Genomic DNA, 18,240 nt, shown 5'->3' with positions numbered 1-18,240 from the left:
TAAAACAGTGTAATTCTTACCTCTTTTGACCTTAGGCCTCAGTCACACAGGTCTAGAGACCGGTTAGTGACCCCCAGGCAACCTCAGGTTGCTAGGGAAAAATATGTATTCTCTGGTTGTTGGAGATTGCTGGGATGCTGGGTGAAATCACAAAGAGGTTGCAGCATTAAAAACATCCTGATTATTGCTTTGGTTGTTAGCAGATTGACACAGTGCCCATAGTATGCGTGGAAGACACCAACTAGTTTCACCTAATAACTGCCAATATCCTCCACCACCACTTGGTGGTAATGTGAGCAACCTTTAGGAAAGTTGTGATTCAATGTTTTTACATGTAATGTTGTGAATATGACTTTTATTAAGTCTATGTGTGCTTTAAGCATGCATGTGTGGCAATGTTTTGAATACATGCATATTATGCTTGTGCTTCTTTTTTGACAATTCCATGTTATGTGTATCTCTTTGTCTCAGTCTGTTTAACAAAAAGGTATCACAAACTCTGTGTGTGTGTGTGTGTGTGTGTGTGTGTGTGTGTGTGTGTGTGTGTGTGTGTGTGTGTGTGTGTGTGCGCGTGAATCGAGCTATGAGCGTCTAAAGACAATTCCCTCGGTCTGATCTAATAAGTGTTCGTCTCATTTCTGAGCTTTCTCCTCACCTCCTCTTTTAAACTTTGTTAGTATCGGTAGCCAGATTAGCTTAATGAAGTCCCAGGGAAGTCACTTTCCCTTTGGATGTCTCTCCACTCCACACTTTGCTTTGTACATCCTGCTTCATATGGTGCTCTGTGGCTGGGAGCGTTACCGAGTTGGTCAGGGATCCTTTTTCTTAAACATCAACCTATACAAATTTCTATTTACACCTTCACTATGTATGCCGTATAGTATGACTCTGAATGTAACACGGCTCTTTTGAGTGACATTGATCCCCTGTTGATTGACCTTTGATCTCTGACTCTTCTAGATGCCCCTTAGGGGTCTAGCCAGTATGCGCTATCAGCCTCTCCCAATCTAATCACTGTTACACCTAATACCTCTGAGTGCTATTAACTTACCATCAGGTTATGGACTAACTTGTGACAACACACACACACTCACACTCTGTTTTGTATTGACGTGTCACACAAAGATAAACATAAACACAGTGTTGAGGCTGCAGTTGGGTAGATATTTCTCCTGATTTGGAGGAGAAACAAAGGCTGAGGGAGAGAGAGATAAATGGTGGCACCTTAGCAATTATACAGGTGCATTTTTCTTGGGGGTTAATACTCTTGATCATACATCAGTATCACCCAGCAGATCATAACTCCAAAAGATCTCCCATTGATTTGTCATAAGGTAAGAGAGTGCATGTGTTGGCATCTCAGATATAATTCCTTTCATTCCTGTGTTCATCCTAAACACCTAATGTGTGTTTTTATAGCCTAATTCTGAGTCTCTCTCAATTTTCTGAAGTGTCTCCATTAGTGGTTGGATCAACAGACTGGTTTTAGTTCCCCTTGAGGGAAAAGAGTGAAAGGAGCCCATTGTGTATCTCTTCAGTGATCCATCTCCAGCTGGTCAATACAGAATGATCTCTGTTATGGAGGACTGATTCTTGAAAAGGCACAAGATGACTCCGTCTTGCACAGACCTGTGTGGATTTCATATTTTTGCTCTTAAGAGTAGTGCACGTTTCTGTTTGGCTCTCTGTGTGCATGCAAGTGTATGTGTGTCTGTAGTGCTGGTCTCTTTCATCCTGGCCTATCCCTGGGGACAAGAGTCATAGTGGGCATGCACCCTACTCTAGACCTTCTTTGATAATCTTCCCTAATTGGTCTTAGTCGCAGTCTCATGAGAAAGCTAATTAAAACAAGGTGTTGAAGGGGAAAATAACAAAATAATTGTGGTTGTGTGTGTGTGTATTGCTCTGTGTGTGTGTGTGTGTGTGTGTGTGTGTGCATGCTCATGCTAATATCTGTGTATATTCATGTGAAGCCGTGTTTCACCAAAGTCACATTTGTTTACAGAGATGTGACTTGCGGTTTTCTTGTGAGTGAGTCTTTATGTGTTTATAAGGAAAAGTGTGATTGTGCTTTATATTTGCTCCATCCTCTGCTGTTTGTTTCCATAAATGCATTGCATGCATATGAATGTTTGTGATTGTGTGAATGAGTCGAGAAAAGCAGACCTGCTTCAGCTGATTGAAGTGCGCTTGGTTTTTTTTGGAGTTGCATTTTCTCGGTGCGTCTAATCATACGTGAGGTCGGTCTTCACTGTTTCAGCTCTGAGCCCCTCCAGTCTCCTCCTTACCTCAATTTTGTCTGTTCTCAGTTTCTGCTCATATGACTTCTCAGTTTCCTTTGTTACGATTTAAAGACCTAATGGCTTTATTCTTGTTTGAAATTTCAGTGCCTCTCTCTCTCTCATTTATTATCTTTTTGCTCTCGTATTTGTAACTTGATATGTGTACACGCTCTATTGGGTCAGCTTTACATTCATATATCTGTATTACAGTAAACAACAGAATGAACGGGGTTGGGTTTTGAGGTTTGGGGTTAGACAGAGATAGTGAGAAAAGTGAGTCAGAGCATCCAAGTGAGGCACATTGGTGCTGCACCGTCTTTGCCACAACAGCCTGTTCAATTTGTTCTCCTCTTCTTCTACTTCTTTCCCTCCTTCATTTCCTTTTTCCATCACTGGCCATCTCCATTTACTTATTGAGCTGTTCTGTCATTGATCTGTCCATCGACTGGCCCTCTGATCCATCCTCCATCTGTCTACCACTGACAGACTTTTAATTGATGAGAGAGCAGGTCAAATTAAGCAATTAGGCCAAGTGGCGGAAAAAGAGACAGAGCATGTCTTTTTCAGGTAGACGGAGGGTGAGGAGGGGCGCTGAGTGAGGATGAAGAGGAGAAGAAGGGGTACGAGTGGGGAAAACGAGGGAGAGTTGGGAGGGAGGGCGGGGGGATGTTGTGAAGGATAATGAATGCGGGAGGCATAGGCAGATGCGGAATGTTTACGCTTTTTCATTTTGGAATTTGAATGAATTTTTCATAGCTATTCATAAAAAATCCATCAATATTTCACCTGGGGAGAGTGAAGGAGAAAGAGAGGGAGAGGGAGAGAAAAAAGGACCCTTACGGAATGAGTTGTCATGAAAGTCCATTGAAGCAAACAGAGTCGCTGGAGAAGAAGAGAAAAGAGGGAAGGAGGAGGGATGTAGGGATGTTTATGCCGAGGACACAAACACCTAGATAGGGGTAGCGGTGCAGGAGGAGGGGGAGTGCGAGGAAGGGATGCGGAGGGGAGCCTACAACGTAAATGTCTGGGTGAGAATGAGAACGACGGCTGGTGTGGTATCTGTCGGAAGGTGTGTGTGTGTGTGTGTGTGTGTGTGTGTGTGTAGTGTAGTCTGAGACAAAGCCATATCAACCACCCCCTCTAACAGCAACAGCAGGAGTGGGGTTGTGTTAATTTTCACTTTGTCAAACCCCATTATGTGAGAAGAGCGTCTGATCCTTCCCTATTAGCATACAGTGGGCCCAGACACCTGCGATGGGATTTCGTGTGCCTTATTGCTTTCTTCATGGGGAGCAGCACAGGGAGTCATGAGGTTTGAGGCATAGAATCAACTAGTGGCTTTCTTTTGCCTGCTTGCTCCCTGCGCACATTTAGTGTAATATAGACTGATACACGTGTACTGTCTAATTTTGACTCAGTTTACAGATATTTTCAGGTAATAACCGGGTAAACTTAACCCACGATCTCTATCTATGACTCATAACCCTGCTTGAATATAAGAGAAAAGTGTAATATTCACCGATCAGGTCACAGCCCAGTGATCGGTGACTAGACTCGATCCCTGCAGCCTCTAGTTGAACTCTGTCCTTACCAGATTGTACCACTAGATCTACCTCAGGGCAGGTCATGTGGCGTGTCATTTGCATTAATTTATGCCAGCAGGCGGGTCAGTCATCTGTCTACAGGTAGTCAATTAAATATCTAATTAAGTGGGGAGGAGTTTGAATAATGTAGGTGTATTGACTGACTTGGTTGGGTGGGAGAAGGGATGATAGCTGTGTCTAAATCAGTGCTGCGGCAGACGTGAGGGTGATATAAACCACTGAATATCTGTCAGAAGCACATTAGAGGAATGCGGGAGAGGAATACATGCTCCAATATAGCACTGTACAAATGTCTTGAGTCCTCCCTCGTATCTTTATGTGTGTATAATTTTTTAGGCCTGTCACATCTTCTTCTTTTGTCCTCCACTTGTCCAGCTACCTTAGTTTTTTTTAAGGAAGCACTGCACAGCATGCTGAGGTATGCCAAGTTTTCAGCTAATAGCTCTTTGGAAATTACCTCATTGGTGCAAAAATACTATTTTTTGCTGCCACTATAAAAAAAAATAGATGCCAGTAAGTATCTAAAAATACAGTTTATCCCTGGTGTTCAGTGTTTTTTTGTGTGTGAATGATTCACAGGTTAGAGTCAAGTGGTTAAACAAACAAACAAAAAATATATATATACCTCATAAAATGGTCAGGTACAAGAACAGGATTGAAACTGAATGAAAAAGCAGCCAGTGTCCCAAGAAAAAATTTGAAAGCCCTTCAAAAAGAGTTGAGAAGAGTTGTTCAAGAACACTTTAAAAATTACAATAAAGACTAGCTCATTGGAAACAAAATATAAAGAAGTAATGGGGGCTCAACTAGTTTTGTGCAATGCTGTAGATTAAAATTTAGATTAGAATGTGTTTTAGAGATCTAGGATCAGATACTGTTGAAAATATTACAGATTTTATTTTGGTTTGACATCTATGGCAAGATGCTGGAAGTGGTTGCCTCCAGTAGAGGTTGTTGAAATGAGTTTTGACTGTTGCTTACTTGAAAGATTAGTCAGGTGAAGTAGAGTGTAACTAAATTTGGTTTGGTTCCTATGGTTCAGACTTTCACGCTGATTTATTTGAAAATAATCAAGAGTTGTAAACAAAAAGTCAGACTGTTAAATGAGTTAACTCGTTAACTGGACAGTTTTGGTGACATGCCTTTCTGCAGCAGCTCTGCACAGTACAAACAGGTATGTAAAAATGGCTGCGCTTAACTACACAGGTTTAAATACATGTTTTGCATCTACAATCAAGCCACAGTCATGTCAACAGTTGTTTTGACCTACACAGTTGTGAATAACACAGCACAGGAAACCTATGGAGCTAAACATGTGCACACAGTACATCATCATACAAAAACCCTTTGAGAACATTCAAGTTTTCTAATGAACCTAAGCGTGAATACACATTTACATTTATAATATATAACATAATATGTTGATTAAACATGCACCGTATAGTTTTCTTAATTTCAAATAAAATAATTTTTAAATGTCACGTTTGTTTTGATACCACTTTCTTGGAGTATTTTGACATGGAATGAAACACAAATTAAATTACGTTTTTAAAGAAACAAAATTAGAATAAAAAAACCTGAGAAAATACATTCAGCATTTTAGGAACTGGACTCCCAAATGCAGTAAGTGCAGATTCATAAGGAGATATCTGTTTATAGAGCTTGGCTTCTCACTAACTCTGGTACACATCAACACAAACTGAGAAAAATCATCTGAGACACTTTGTACGCAACAGGCTACATCTGTTATGTTGGAAAGGATGTTTAAGTTAAAACAACTAGACGTACTGCAGATGTTGGCAACCTTCACGCTGTCATCAGAAGTGATGTTTCTTGGGTTTGTGTGAGAATTTCTGAGTGTTTATTCATATGAAAGATTAACTCACAGACTAAGCCTGCACTCATAAAATATTTATACTAAACCTGTGAAAAAAATAGGTTTATTACAGCTGTTTAAGTGGTTTGTAAATAAGTTCAACTGTATATTTCATTAAAAATAGCACAAAGACAGTGCAGGCTTGCAGATATTCTAACTGAGAACTTTGATTTTGGTGCCAGCAGCATGTTTTTGGAAAAGATGTGTTTGGCTAATTTGGTTAATAACATGACTGTGTATAAAAAGAAAGACTATGCATGTGGTTTAGCAATTTAAGAAGACATTTATATCAATGAAAGATTGTGAAGACTTTGGGCATTTTAACATATGCACACTAAAAAGGCTGAAAGAATCTAGATAAATCTGTGAAACCCAGAGACAAAGCCAAAAAGCTATATTGAATAGCAGTGATCTTTGTATCTTCAGCCAGTCCTGCATTAAGAACAGACACGTTTCTTTTTTGGAAATCAATACATGGCCCGGGAACACATCAGAAAATGATTGCCAGTGAACATTGTTGGGCTCTGAATACACAATGTAAGTTAAAAGTGCACAGTACATATAACCCACCAATACATATTGGGCGAGAAGCGGGGTACACCGTGGACGGGTCGCCAACCTATCAGAGAGCTAATACAGTGACAACCATTCGAGCTCACATTTACCTCTATGGCCAATTTAGACCCTGACCAATTAACCCAAGTATGTCTTTGGATTGTGGGAGGAAGCCAGAGAACCCATGCAGATGCAGACAGATCATCCACACAGAAAGGCTTCAGACTGGATTTAAACCCAGGATCGTTTTGCTGTGAGGTGCTAACCAGTGTACCACTTCATTAGAATATGAACAAGAAGAAAAAAAAAGAAAAATAAGTATCTTTCAAAGCTATATTTGATTTAATAGGTTTAATGGTTTAAAAACACAGCTGTAGATCTCAGTCTCATTTGAAATTGAGGTATTTTTATGTTTTTTTTTCACATGGTGACAGCTGTGTCTGCACACCTTATTTATGTGTAATATAACAATGGCATCACCCACAACAATGTGAATGTATTGCTCTAAACAGGTGCTAATAAACACATTGCATATGTTTTTGTCTATGTTGGCAGTGCTAAATTTGCATGTTGGCACTTGGCTCAGTGCCATTGTGATTGCTTTATTCTTTTATAAAGCTGCCATGACCACAGGTATGTCACTGTTTAAATTGCATCACAGAGCTTTAAACACAGCTATGCTACAAAGATAGTCGTGAAACCACAGATGGATACAGACACAAAGCAGAGATAATGGTTGGTATAAGATTATTTGCCCTTTGCAGTCACACAGAAACATAATAAAATTCAATGGGGGTCCCTCATTTAGGTTTCACTGTGCAAATGCAGTGTTTTCAAAGAATGTGTAGTCATGGAAAATTAATAGATAGGAATCAGCGTGGAGCAGCACATAACCGTCTGCCCAACCCTACAGTAGGTCATGACAACAAAGATAGAGGAAGGTCAAGGGTGAGAAGTTGTGAACCTTCTAGTTTTCCAATGCACAGTAAAGTATTAGAATTAAGTTTAGTCTTGATTGAATTTAGTTTTAATTAATTTTCTACTCCAGAAAAAAAATTGTTCTGGTTTTGGGAAAAAGATCTTTGCATGAATTCTTTTAGCTAGTAGTTTAATATAATTGGACTGACTGTGTTTCATTTATCCGTGACAAAGCAAAGGTTTTTATATTTTTGTTTAATGCTAGTTAATATCTGATTTTGAAGCAAAATGAAAAGTAGTAGATTCATGTTAAAAATGAGAACCACATCAGATGTATGTGAAAAGCCACAAAATCTGACAAACTATGTGCTCTGTGACACACAGAAGGGACATAACTATGTTTAGCTGAGTTTTGTTCATGTTTTTTTGTGTTTGGGGCAGACAGTCTGACTGATGGGCATATGGGGAACATGGTGCTGTGGCACAGCTGACTGCCTCTGACATGACACAAATGACGGCGCCTGGGGGAGTTAAGTGGAGAGTCCCTCATTCCACCCAGAGTTTATACTTTCCAGGTTTGTTGTTTCTTGTTTGGTTTTCTGTCTCTGTTAGGGTTGATCAGGCTTAAAGAAACCTTCTACTTTTGTCCTATTTCCTCCTGTTTTATCTGTCTCCCCCTTATTTCACCCTCAACCCCTCCCTTGCCCCTCACTCCCCACCGGCTCCCTCCAGATGTGTTAATCAGTACTCCCTGTTAACACATGATTCACCCCATATGTCTTCTACAGCATCAGGCCTCCACTGGGGAGCAGGGATTGTGTATATGTGCATGTGTGTGTGTTCACATGAGTGAGTGCAACTTTGATGTGTCTTTTCTCTATTTTTGTGTGTGTGTGCACACGTGTGTGTGTGTGCATGTGTGTAAATGCTTGAAAATCCACCAGGCTTGCCGGGGCTTTCTCCAAAGGGCTGCTGCTGTCGGCTCAAATCAACCTCCTCTCCCCATGAGTGAACACACTAATCCATTTGTGTATCTGACTACATGTTGTGTGTGTGTCTGCGTGTGTATGTAAGCATGCTAATCCAGGGGAGGGCCTTGCCTAACACCCCATGAAAACACTCCATTCACTAGCAATTAGAGGCAGGGGCCCTAGGCCCGGTACTACACTTCCACTGGGAGAGAGGAAGACAAAGAGGGGAGGAGAGGAGGAAGAGATGAGGGTACTACAGGGACAAGAGGAGGGGCACAGGTCTGAATGTCTGTGTCTGAGGGACAGGAACACTTTGATTTTTGGTCATCTAAACTTTTTCCTGTTAACACTTACCACTGGACTGCTTAATAAAACTGTCTTCATGCCAAGTTTGCCCATCAATAAGACAGAAAAACACAGATGCTGACCAGTAACATTTGTCTTCTAGTTTAATTATTCCTTATTCATATCATGTGTCATTATTAATGGTTTGTTGATCTATGATGAATCCAGACTGATCTTTATCCGCTTGGAGAGACAGTCTTGGTTATGAGTTAACAGTCTGGAAAAGATCTCTGTGGAACAAAACATCTTTCTTCCATTAAAGCCCACTAAAAGACAGGATTTATCTCCGCTTCTGGTTTTTTAAAACAAATATTCATCTCTGTCTCTTTCTCTCTATGTGTGTGTGTGTGTGTCTGCGTGTGTGTGTCCATTGTTAAAGTTGTTGTTCCCCATGAAACCAACACTGAACAATCATGTAAAACACTAGCACTGAGCAACCAACAACCACAATCCCAGCTGCACACTTGTTTGTGCTTCTACGACATTTTCCTGCTTTTCGTAATTTTCTGCTGGTAAGCAAAACAAATATTAACCTAAAGTAAAAACTTTCATGAGAGTATGGTGACTTTCATTTAAATTGTTTTTGAGTGGAACCCCCCCCCCCCAAAAGTACTTTCAGCTGTTCCTGTATTCACATGGCGTTGCCACAGCAGCTTTGCATGTTTGATTTGGCAGTGCTTTTTTTTTTCTTAATGCTGAGTGCCCTTCCTGATCCAACACCGAAGGGATATTTGTCTTCTTCTGGTGTCAAACCCGGAACCTTTAACATGTTAGGCAAATGTGCAACCCACTACACTATTGAGCAGCTTAATTTGGTTTTGATTCATGCTTGAAAATTATACCAGAGTTAAACATTCGATCATTCTTGTATTTTCATGCTGTCTCTGGTTAATATGAAAAAATATTTGCAGGTCAATAAAAGCATGGTGTCATAGGTTAATAGATTTTTGTGCCTGGATATCTTAAACTGCTAAAGAAATTTTGATTATATGAGGTGTGCGCCACTTTTGCTTTATGGTGCTTTGATTGCATACACTTAACACATCACCACCAATGTCTGTTATTGTGATGTTTTTTTTGTGTTATGATCAGATTGATCTCAGTGCTGCCACAGATACTAAGAAGTTTTCCAAAAGGAAAATAGAAAAACCTGAATGCTACATAAATGCTGACGTGTTAAAACCTTACTTTGTAGCGATCAAGAGATCAAATAAACAGTTAAACCAAGCAAAGTAGCAATCAATAAATCAATCAGACTTTGCCACTGAAGATAAAATGACCTTTAACACCATCATTAGTTCACATCATTAGTTCAAATATACTTTTAGCATATGTGATGGAAACTTTTGCATATAAAACATAATATAATATCAAATTAAAGAAACAAAATAACAAGAAAAGAGGCAGAGATGTAAAAATATAACTGATGTTCACATAAAAAAATTAATGAATCCAAATAACAGCATTCTTTCAAGATTTACTTATTTTATATGTTGTAAATATCAGGGCAGTTACTTAAGTGATGTTTAAAATGCCTGTTAAATAGTTACATTTAGTTTCTTCTTACTTCACAAATATACAGCCCACATTAAGAAAGCATAAAACTCTAAACTTGGCAGTTTAGTTGAAGAGAGAGCCTGTCATCAAGTTAGGTGTTGGATAAGATCATTTTGCTTTGCTGGCAAATGAAAAGTCATTTGTGTGTATAATTTAAAACCATTTTTTCTGTTTGACAAATATGATGATTAAGAGGCAGGAGAGCAAACGGACTGAAAATCCAGTATCGCCACATAGCAAGTCTTAAAATAGCACAGAAATAACTGCCACAAAATGAAAACCACTGACAGGTTTAGTGATCATTTCATGACAATGCAACCCTCTGCCTAAAGATTTTAGCATCTAAACATTGTGGCAAACCACTGGAAAAGCTGCTCGAGGAACACAATAAACACTCAGAACCTGCCAGATCCCAGTGTTACTGGGTGGATATGGGAAGTGCTTGAACAAGCCTGATCCATGAAGACCCTGCTTTGGAACCTACATGACTGCCTCTGGACTTATGGGTCAGAGCTGCTTTAGTAGAACAAAAGACTCTTACCTGGACTACTCCATATGGTTCTGTAGGTATAAGTTGAATGCCAGAGTATCTAACCTTAAAAAGAAGACCATGGCTAAGATAGAAACATGGACTAACCATAACCAATTAGTCTCCTAGAAGATGTGAATGCAGCATTACAGACAATCCCTGCTGCAACCATTACTGATACCAACCAGCTGATCTACACTACAGCAGCAGTGATCCTTGAGATGCTTGGCTGTAAGTTAAACAACCACAAGGAGCAGTACCCTCCATGAAGAAGAAACTAGAGGCTAGAGAGGAAAGAAAGTTTAAGACAGCACGGAGGAAGGTTAGCCAGCTATTAGAACTGCAGAAAGGTGTGATAAAGAAGATGCCTAAGAAGTACAATAAGATGTCCATACATGAGGCCTTAGAAACTGCCAAGCAAAGACTCAAATTCTTGGCCAGCCACTTGCAGAGGTATACCAGAGAGTTAGAAGCTAGGAGAATAAACCAGATGTTCTCCAATGAACCATCCAAGGTGTCCACTCAGTAGCAGGGGAACAATATGACAACTGCCCCACCAAGGCTGGAGACAGATTAATACTGGCATAAGGGAGAAGGATGCAACACATAACAACAATGCTCAGTAGCTAGTTGGTCAAAGAGCAGAATACAGTAACCTCCCTAGACAGGATCCAGTAACATTCACAATGACAGACATGCAAGGATCCCCAGAAGGTACAGGTCACATCCTTGCCTTTCCACTACATGGTAGCTACTGTTAAGTATCATAGTGGCTAAGATGAAAGGCCACATGTGTGTGTATACATAATCGGGGCCTAGACAGGAATTAGCAGGAACACCAGAGCAGCAAAACACCAACTATTAGTAGAACAGTCACTCGAGACTGTAAGACCAGACTGACCAACCTGTACATCGCCTGGATTTCCAAGAAAGCCTTTGAAGCACATGGATTCTGCAATGCTTAGAACTGTACAAGATCAGCAGGATCCCAAAAACCTTCTTTAAGATTTCAGTGTGGATGTGGGGAACAACACCAGAGGCCAACTTCAAGCCAGTTGCACAAGTCAATTTAACAAGTCAAAAATATTGCCATCATAAAATCCACAAGTCCAAGGGCTTCAATATCTAGGACTGGGCAGTTGTCACAATGAAGCAGTGCTTATACCATATGGCAATGCTAATCCTTTGAAATACTCCTACAGTGTAGCTCATCTCTATTGATCTGTGTGGACATGTAAGTTCTAATTACATGACCGTACAGATCATCTATAAACCAAACCAAAATAAAGATTCTGAGTAATGAATATGAATATGAATAATGGCAGTAAAGGATAAAGAATTTAATAAGCCAATATTACACAATAAGAAGTAAAATAAAGATGCTTAAGATGGTTAAGGGCAGAAGTGGAGTGCAATGTAAGAGTAAAGAAAGACTGAAGAGCAGAGAGTGTGTATTAAGTGTGCCTGAATGTTTCACTGGAAGTGCTAATGCATTAAACAAAGGTTTCAGAAAAATATACAGTACTGCTGTGTGTACACGCACATTTGACTGTGTCTGTTAACACGCTGTAGACAGACACACAACTGTCCATGCATAACCAGTAGTGCAGTGGAGCAAGTAGTGCCTTCAAATCATTGCCATGGGCCATAACCTTGAAAACTCCAGTTGAAAACATTTCTCCCACTTTTTTATATCGCTATTTATGTTGACAGCACCTTGGCTGCTTAGAACCCTCAATCTATCAAAGCTTTTCTGCCTGTTTCAAAACTGCTTCAGTGGCTCATAGAGAAACAAAAAGTGCCTTTAAACATGAATGAAACTGTATTGCTTTTGAACTCGCAGGTCCCTTGCAGTACCCTCCTCCCTCTCCCTTTCTACCCATCGTTTCTCCTCCCTCCTGTCTTTTCTGCCAGCTTTAATTTTTAATGCATGTTCCTGAATAGGTTTGTAATAAAGAATAGGTACAGTAAGTAGCATAAAATATTGATTTTGTACATTTCCTTATGAATTTTTATTCTGTGGAATGATTAAATTTTTCATATTTTCTGTGCTTGGGAGATTTCTGATGAATTCATCTCTGTTTATTGTGTGTGAGCACACAACTGGTGTTCCCAATTTGGGCGAATGAATAATGCAGTCAGTGTCTTTTGTGTGTGTGTGTGGGGGTACATGCATGTGTGTGTGTGTGTTTTTTCATAATGCTGGGTTCAGGTGTACATAGCTTGCTCAGTAAGGTAAGACGTAAGTGTGTGTTCAAGTTTAGTAAAGGGAATCGTTTCTCCCCCAGACAAAATAAATCTGAGGTTGGTTAACAGCCAAGGAGGATACAGTCAGTGAATAAGAAAAAGAGAAACTGAGTGTGTGTGTGTGTGTGTGTGCGCGCACATATATGATGTTGGGTATATCTTTCCTTGGGGCTAACTGAGAAGTGATAATTAAAACAATGGTATGATTAGCCATGCAGACCAGTGGCCACAGGCTCCCTAAAGAGGCAGAGTAGGGATGAAGAGAAGAAAATTAAAAATGGAAAAAATATGTCTTTTTGTTTCTACTGTCTGCTACTGTACTCAGACTGGATCTCTCTACAGTCTCCAGATCATTTTAAAGCTCTGCTTTAAATCAGTTTATGCCTGCCTAGAGACAGCTCGGTGTCATAACCTTTAGTACACACACACATGCACACATCCATACAAACACACCACTGTTGTCTTACTTACGTACACATGTGCACAAACTCCACAATGTAGAACACAGACATGGGGTAATAGAGATAAGTATTACAGCTCGGTAAAATGCACACTGTTAGTCTTACTTCAAGCGCAGATCTGAAAAATAGACATCATAAATATGAGAATACTAAGACGAGATAAAGCAAACAAAAGATCTATCTTCTGACCATTCTGAGCAAGTTCATCTCTGAGTTCTCATGGTAAAACTAATATCAAAGAGTGACACATCTCATATCACGTCTGGACTCGACTTTTATTGGTTTCAGTGAGAACTGTAATTGCACAATGGTAAAAAGATAAAAAATAATCTCTTGGATGAAACGCCAGAGGGGGGAAGGACTTCATTTGTAAGTGAATTGTGAAGTGAATGTGTTTTGAGGGGACCTTGAGCATGAGTTTGAACGGGATCGATGCGCATTTGGGAAAGCCAATGGTGATCAATGAGAATGGATTTAGAGAGAGGGCGGGTGCGTTGCAGCACAACAGCGACTGAAGCTGCTGAAATAGACTTTATGAATATTAAACAGCAGGGGGTCGATAGCAGGGACAGGGCTGCTACAGTCAACATAGGGACACTACGGTAAAAATGTGCTTTGGTGGGTGAACCGAAAAATATTTTGCTTTTGAACCTTTACGGATCTGAAATATAAACTGGTATTCAAACAAAGTAATTGACTTTGGTAATGAATATTTTTCCCTGATAAATGAAGTCAGCCATGAGTTATCCATCACCAAAAGTGTTTCCAAACTGCCAACACAAACACTGCCCACACCCAGTCCACCCCATCAACCATAGAGTACCTCCAGCCTCCTATTGCTGACAAGCTGAGTGGTGTGATGGTAGAGTGTAGTAAATAAATGAATAAGCAGACAAAGCGTGTTTACAGTACAATGTGACCTCTCTCCTAATATCAGCCAGGCTCTCTCTGCACCCCCAGCAGATGAACTTGAGGCCTGTTCAAGGGTATGCTTGTATAATAATAAACCTAGCGTGTGTGTATTTGTGCGTGGGTGAATGAGTGACTGGGTGAATAATATACCATCTATTAGGGAAACAAATTGGGCTGGTGTTACCTTGCTGGAGTTGAGTGTGGGGTGCTGTCACTAATATGTTCTGACATGGCCCCCCAAGACCTGAGAAGTAGTGTCTGTGTGTGCATGTGTGTATTTTTGTGTATTTGTCTACATCTACACACATGCTTGCATGTACTGCACACCTATCATTTGGACTGGTTGTAGATTAAATTTTTAGGTGCTTATGCCCATTAGTATTCCTTATATTGGAGGTCTGAACTGGTTGTACCAGCCTGTTTTGACTTCGACAGCTGCTATTAGAAATTGGTTTTCAAATTACATTTACTTTTTTCCCCTACATTTATGTAAATGACTAGTGACTTGGGGTTAACCTAAGAAAATGGGAATATATTACTGACATAATTTTTTTAAATTTTTGCATTGATGTGGTTTATATGTTTTCAACAACTCCCTTTCTTACTCGTCTTGCACCAACTGAGTCACTCATTCATTAAGAGTTTTCCACTTTCTAGAAAACAAGTCTTTGGTAGCAATGATCTCTAGAAACCTTTTGGCAGATTTAGCCCTTGGCCCTAACAGCCAGTTTTTCGGGGATCCCAGTGTTCATACCTGGAACATCACTGTTTGTATCATTTGCATGAATTGAGATACTCCTTAAAAAGCCAGTAAAAGCCCAGTTGTTGCCAGACGGTTGCTAATGGCTTCAAGATTTGCATTTCAGCAAATCTGATCCCTCTTTTGTTCTCCATATTGACTCTTTACCTGCATGCAAACAAAGCCTGCTAGAACATGATTTGTCAACAGATCTGCAACTATAAACAGAAACTAGACAGCTTTTTGACCCCTTGCATGTTCTGCATATTCATGTGCAAATATCTTTTTATGGAAATAAAATTTTATGAGATATAAGCAATATTGAGGAGTAAGGTTTGATATTTTGCTGTTCTTACAACAACTACATATTTTTTGTGTAAGTACTTGATTTTCTTAGCTAACATGTAAACGCACATATATGCACACTTGCACACACTTCTTTAGCCTGTGCCACTCAGTGCTCGGTTAATGATGTCACTGTTTGCCGTGGCCTCTGCACCACTGGGCTCTAGTCCCAGAGCTGTGAGTCTAGGGAGCTGAGACTCCAGTGTGCTCCCTGTAATTCCTCCTGAAACTCTAGCTGAACTGTCAACAGGGCATCCAGCCAACTCATAATCTAACACATTAGCTTGAAAAAGCAAAGTGACAACAGATTCTGCATGCATATGGACCCCAGAGACAGTTGCATCCCCATTTCCCTTATACTCACAACTGGAACTCAGTCTGTCTCTGTATCAGAATCGGTGGTCAAAGTTCACATTTTTGGCTCATTTCATCAAGGACTCTGAACCACTACACTAAACACACATCACTAGCAGTCACACTCAGCTTCATGTCGCTATTCATGTGTTTTTGTTCATGAAACACATGAATAGTGTACCTGCATACTCCTCTTTTGTGTGTTGTGTGCTGTTTCCCCCCCCCCAAACACTTCTGAATACAACAGATGTCAACACAAATATGCACCAACATTACACTGATTGCTCCTCTCATCTCTTCCAAATGGTCTACCAGGGAAAGGAGACCAGAAGAGTCTCTTGGGAGCAAAAGGGAGTCTTTAAGTAGTTAAGAGAGGAATTGCCAGGATGGAGCGAATTAAGCAACTCAGTGCAAACTGATAAACCTGTTGTCCAAAATGTAATTAAGTAATTTGTTTGCTTTGCTAAGATACAGCACAGTCATGACAGTTTAAACTTGGAATTCCTGTCCTGACTCTGTACTTAAAAGTGCTGGCTGGCTGTGTAGATCTATGAAGCGGTCCAAACCTGCTGGGTTTGTGTACTAGTCTCCTTTCTCTGTGAATGTGTGTTTGAGATCATCTGGGAAATCCAAGGCCGCCTTCGTGTGCTGTGGAGATCAATGTTACCGGTCTGGCTATGAGATGGAGAGAGCTGTCAGACCTGAATTAGATGTTAAATCTTTTCGACAAAATGTATTGTGTTCAGAATTTATCATGCGCTGTTTCCACGGCACTGATGTATGTTGCAGTAGCTGTGTGTGTGTGTGTGTGTGTCCACGTGTGCAAGTGTGTGATGCTGCAAATGTCCACTAAAATGCATGGTCTCAGGAGTGAAGTGGTGGAAAAACATGATAGATTCTTGTCATGATTCTCTTGTACAGCAGTAACTCTCTGCAGTTCTCCTTTCCCTACACTTCTGTTTTGCAATCTTTTGCTTTCCTTATTATTTCTTCCCTTCTTTCTCTTTTTGTATCTCCGACTTTTTTGAATTAACACACTTTTGATTTAGTTTTTTTGTTTCCTTTTGTGCCTTCTTCTCCCGCATTCCTCCAAGGCAGTCATGTTTCATATATCTGCCTTCTTTTAAACTGTGTATCTTAGACCAAAGGTATAACCCATTCAGCCTCTTAAAGTTGCCAAGGCTCCCCACCAGTTCTCCCTCTTTATCCATCACTTTTCACCCCATCACTCCCACTTTTGCTCTGTGTGCTCTCGCGCCAGTATGTCTGTCTGCTGATTATGGAGCTGAGTGAATTTATCTGCTAAATAAAACGCAAGCTATGGTTTTCCTTCTTCCCTTTCTGCTCATTTTTAGACATATCTTTTAAAAAGATATGACAAAACTTACCTAACTGTAGGACTAACCCTAAGCCTCTTTAACTCTTAACTCTAAATGAATGTCTTAAAGTTTTTTCCTGTTTGTTTATGTCAGAGATTAGATTTATCTGTAGTCATTTTAATATATAAATTTAATAGAAAAAAATACAGGGATGCAAACGAACATAAACTCACTGGACACTTCAATAGGTTGGACCCCGAGGGTAGATGGGTACACCGTGGTGATAAAGGGATGGACAGAGCTAATAATAATAACAATCAGGTAGGCTTGCGAGTTTAAAGGATGCTTAATTCGTTGGAAGGAGCCCAAAGTTGTCAAAAATAATCTCAACACAATTATACCACCAGCACCAGCCTGAACTTTGAATACAAGGGAGGATGGATCCACATTTTCATATTATTTACACCAAATTCTGACCCTACCATCCGAATGTTAAAGCAGAAATTGCGACTCATTGGACTACACAACATTTTTCCTAATTTTTTATTATCCAGTCTTGGTGAGCGTGTGTGAATTGTATCCTAAGTTTCCTTTTCTTAGCTGACAAATGTGGCACCTAGTGTAGACTCCTGCTGCTGTAGCCCATCTGCTTTAAGGTTCAATGTGTTGTGCATTTGGAGATGCTCTTCTGCATACCTTGGTTGTAAAGAGGATTCTGGTGGTTCTGACATCAACAAAGCACTTTGGCCTAAAGACCTTTTTTAGACCATTCTCTGTAAACCTGTGGCAAATACAAGTAAGAGAAGACTATTTGTGCAGCAAGCCACCCCAGGCATACCTTTGTCCAGACCTGACAAGGCCATGTAAGACCCATTGACTTGCTACTGCAGAGAGGTAGGATTGCAGAGAGGTATAACATTTACCGGTGTTGCTTAATCGATTATAGGATATTACCTACTACTCAGTTCTAATAGTCACAGTCATTAACTGTATGGGGTGTGCTGGGATTGGTGAACAAACTTAAAGTGTTGTCACGGCTGTCTGCAACGTTTAAACCCAAAGCTGGAGCTTTATGAATTCAGGTTTTAGGATCCACTGTGATTAAACTGTAAGCTCTAAGTCTAATCACTCATATTTTAATTTAACCTCTGGTGGTATGATACAATACAAGTGGAGGCTTTCACTGAGCACGGTGGTTCAAGGAAAAGTCGTCTGTAGCAATTAAC

Source organism: Pelmatolapia mariae, linkage group LG20 (genome assembly GCF_036321145.2).
Source record: "Pelmatolapia mariae isolate MD_Pm_ZW linkage group LG20, Pm_UMD_F_2, whole genome shotgun sequence".
Classification (NCBI taxonomy): Eukaryota; Metazoa; Chordata; class Actinopteri; order Cichliformes; family Cichlidae; genus Pelmatolapia; species Pelmatolapia mariae.
This window is presented reverse-complemented; position numbering follows the sequence as displayed.